This window comes from Arachis duranensis, chromosome 6 (assembly GCF_000817695.3).
Source record: "Arachis duranensis cultivar V14167 chromosome 6, aradu.V14167.gnm2.J7QH, whole genome shotgun sequence".
Lineage (NCBI taxonomy): Eukaryota > Viridiplantae > Streptophyta > Magnoliopsida > Fabales > Fabaceae > Arachis > Arachis duranensis.
In genome coordinates, this window is record NC_029777.3 from 37,402,603 (window position 1) to 37,406,987 (window position 4,385).

The window sequence follows — 4,385 nt, forward strand, 5'->3', positions numbered from 1 at the left end:
CCCAGTTCACTTGCTGGTTAGTTGTGCGAAGTTGTGATAAAGAGTTGAGATTACAATTGAGCATACCATGTTGATGGCACCATTGAAGATCACAATTTCGTGCACCATGGCCTTAGACAGATCAGAGACTAAATCTGCTAAATTAGAGGGGCTCTGCTCAGAATTCTCTGTCTGTTGCTGAGAAGATGATGGAAAAGGCTTGTTGTTGCTTAGCCTGTTTCTTCCTCCATTATTAAAGCCTTGTTAAGGCTTTTGTTGATCCTTCCATGAGAAATTTGGATGATTTCTCCATGATAAATTATAGGTGTTCTCATAAGGATCATCCATGTAATTTACCTCTGCTATTGCAGGGTTCTCAGGATCATAAGCTTCTTCAGAAGCTGCCTCTTTAGTACTATTGGATGCATTTTGCCATCCATTCAGACTTTGAGAGATCATGTTGACTTGTTGAGTCAACACTTTGTTCTGAGCCAATATGGCATTCAGAGCATCAATTTCAAGAACTCCCTTCCTCTGAGGCGTTCCATTATTCACGAAATTCCTCTCAGAAGTGTACATGAATTGATTATTTGCAACCATGTCAATAAGTTCTTGAGCTTCTGCAGGCGTTTTCTTTAAGTGAATGGATCCACCTACAGAATGGTCCAATAACATTTTGGAAAACTCAGATAGACCATAATAGAATATATCTAATATGGTCCATTCTGAAAACATGTCAGAAGGACACTTTTTGGTCATCTGCTTGTATCTTTCCCAAGCTTCACAGAGGGATTCACCATCTTTTTGTTTGAAGGTCTGAACATCCACTCTAAGCTTGCTCAGCTTTTGAGGAGGAAAGAATTTATCCAAGACGGATGTGACCAGCTTATCCCAAGAGTCTAAGCTATCTTTAGGTTGTGAGTCCAACCATGTTCTAGCTCTGTCTCTTACAGCAAAAGGGAAAAGCATGAGCCTGTAGACTTTAAGATCTACTCCATTTGTCTTAACAGTCTCACAAATTTGCAAGAACTCAGTTAAAAACTGATAAGGATCTTCAGATGGAAGTCCATGAAACTTGCAGTTCTGTTGCATCAAAGCAACTAATTGAGGTTTCAGCTCAAAATTGTTTGCTCCAATGGCTGGAATTGAGATGCTTTTTCCATCAAACTTGGACGTTGGTTTGGTGAAATCACCAAGCATCCTCCTTGCATTATTGTTGTTGGGTTCGACTGCCATCTCATTCCCTTGTTCAAAATTTTCAGAAAGGTTACCTCTGGATTGTTGTAATTTAGCTTCTCTTAGTTTTCTCTTCAGAGTCCTTTCAGGTTCAGGATCAGCTTCAACAAGAGTGCCTTTTTCCTTATTCCTGCTCATATGAAAGAGAAGAGAAAAAAAAAAGGAAGAGGAATCCTCTATATCTGGACAAAGAGGATCCTTATTATTAGTAGAAGAGGAAAGGAATAAAAGTGGAGAATCCAATCACAAGGGTGAGGATAGAGGCAGTGATTGGAGATGAAGAGAGGTGGAGAGAAGTGTTAGTAAATAAATAAATAAATAGAAGAAGAGAAGAGAGAGAGAATTCGAAAATAATTTTGAAAAAGTAGTTAATGATTTTCAAAAATTAAAGATAAGATATAATTAAAATTAAAATTTAAAACAATTAAAAAGAATTTTTGAAAAAGAGATGAGATATTTTCGAAAATTAAAGAGGGAAAAGTAGTTAGGTGGTTTTGAAAAAGATAAGAAACAAACAAAAAGTCAAATAGTTAGTTGAAAAAGATATTAAAATCAAATTTGAAAAGATAAGAAGATAAGAAGTTATATAAGATATTTTGAAATCAAATTTTTGAAAAAGATAAAATTTTGAAAAAGATATGATAAAAAGATAAGATAAGAAGATATGATAAAAAGATAGGATTGAAAAGGATTTAATTTTTAAAATTAAAATTAATTACTTAACTAACAAGAAACTAAAAGATATGGTTCTAGAATTTAAAGATTGAACCTTTCTTAACAAGAAAGTAACAAACTTCAAATTTTTTAATCAATCATATTAATTGTTAGCATAATTTCGAAAATTAAGATAAAATTAAGAAGAAGATTTTTTTGAAAAACATTTTAAAGAATTTTCAAAAATTAATAAGAAAAATGAAAAAGATTTAATTTTTGAAAAAGTTTTAAAAAGATAAGATTTTTTTAAAATTGAAAATTTGACTTGACTTGTAAGAAACAACTAATTTTAAAAATTTTTGACCAAGTCAACTCAAATTTTCGAAAATTTATAGAGAAATAAGGAAAAGGTATTTTTTTATTTTTAAATTTTTAATGATGAGAGAGAAAAACAACAAAAATGACTCACAACATGAAAATTATGAATCAAAACTCATGATGCATGCAAGAACACTATGAATGTCAAGATGAACACCAAGAACACTTTGAAGATCATGATGAACATCAAGAACATATTTTTGAAAAAAAAATTTTTATGCAAAGAAAACATGCAAGACACCAAACTTAGAAATCTTTAATGCATGGATACTAACAAACGAAAAATGCATATGATAAACAACAAAAAATACAAAGCAAGAAAACATCAAGATCAAACAAGAAGGCTTACCAAGAACAACTTGAAGATCATGAAGAACACCATGAATGCATGAGTTTTTCGAAAAAAAATGCAAGAGATTTTTAAAACATGCAATTGACACCAAACTTAAAAATTGACTCAAGACTCAAACAGGAAACACAAAATATTTTTGATTTTTTTTTTCAAAAAACATTTAGGAAAAAAGAAAATAAGAAATTCAAAATTTTTAATAACAATTCCAGGAATCTTTCAATATTTGTCTAAAGCCCCAATCCAAGGGTTGGGCATAGCTTAATAGCCAACCAGCTTTAGAAGATATAAATCAGGCATGCAACAGATATTTCATCCAACCCCATATACATACCCGACCTGTTGACAAGTGGAGGCCTCAATCCAAGGGGGTTTGGATATGGCTTTACAGCCAACCAGGCATCAACATGTTACTTGTGAAACTCTAGAATTCATTCTTAAAAATTTAGAATAATTTTCGAAAACAGATGAGAAATTTTTGAAAAAAATTTTTTGAAATTAAAACAAAAAGAAAATTACCTAATCTGAGTAACAAGATGAACCGTCAGTTGTCCATATTCGAACAATCCCCGTCAACGGCGCCAAAAACTTGGTGCACGGATTTTGTGATCATCAACAATGGCTCCAATAATTTGGTAGCTCTCACATGTGAATTACACTTAGTCATAACTCCGCACAACTAACCAGCAAGTGCACTGGGTCGTCCAAGTAATACCTTACGTGAGTAAGCTTTTCATGGCAAGCTGTATGTAGGGCATCACCGTTGTCAATGGCTACATCCCATCCTCTCAGTGAAAATAGTCCAAATGCTCTGTCACAGCACGGCTAATCATCTGTCGGTTCTCAATCAGGTTGGAATAGAATCCCGTGATTCTTTTGCGTCTGTCACTAATGCCCAGCCTTCAGGAGTTTGAAGCTCGTCATAGTCATTCAATCCCGGAATCCTACTCGAAATACCACAGACAAGGTTAGACTTTCCGGATTCCCATGAATGCCGCCATCAATTCTAGCTTATACCACGAAGATTCTGATCAAGGAATCCAAGAGATATGCGCCCGATCTAAGGTAGAACGGAAGTGGTTGTCAGTCACGCACGTTCATAGGTGAGAATGATGATGAGTGTCACGGATTATCACATTCATCAAGTTGAAGTGCAACGAATATCTTAGAACAGGATAAATCGAATTGAATAGAAAATAGTAGTAATTGCATTGAAACTTGAGGTACAGCAGAGCTCCACACCGTTAATCTATGGTGTGTAGAAACTCCACCGTTGAAAATACATAAGTGATAGGTCCAAGCATGGCCGAATGGCCAGCCCCCAAACGTGGTCAATAGTCTCCTAAGATGAATAATAAAATAAAACTGAGACCAAAAGATATCTAATACACTAGTAAAAAGTTCTATTTATACTAAACTAGCTACTAGGGTTTACAGAAGTAAGTAATTAATGCATAAATCCACTTCCGTGTGCTTGGACTGAGCTTGATCTATCCACGAGCTGAGGCTTCTCTTGGAGTTGAACGCCAAGTTGTAACGTGTTTTGGGCGTTCAACTCTGGTTCCTGACATGTTTCTGGCATTTGACTCGAGAATGTAGTATGGCACTGGCGTTGAGCGCCTGTTTATGTCATCTAATCACGAATAAAGTATGAACTATTATATATTGCTGGAAAGCTCTGGACGTATACTTTCCAACGCCGTTGAGAGCGCGCCATTTAAAGTTCTGTAGCTCCAGAAAATCCATTTTGAGTGCAGAGAGGTCAGATTCCAACAGCATCAGTGATGAC

At 34.9% G+C, this 4,385-nt stretch overlaps 1 non-coding gene across 1 annotated transcript; it reads left to right on the forward strand.

The window, feature by feature from the left end:
- Positions 1–712: 712 nt before the first annotated feature.
- LOC127740325 (small nucleolar RNA R71) lies at positions 713–816 on the forward strand. The gene has a single exon (XR_008001004.1). It is a non-coding gene; the product is annotated as a small nucleolar RNA R71 (small nucleolar RNA).
- The last annotated feature ends 3,569 nt before the right edge of the window (positions 817–4,385 follow it).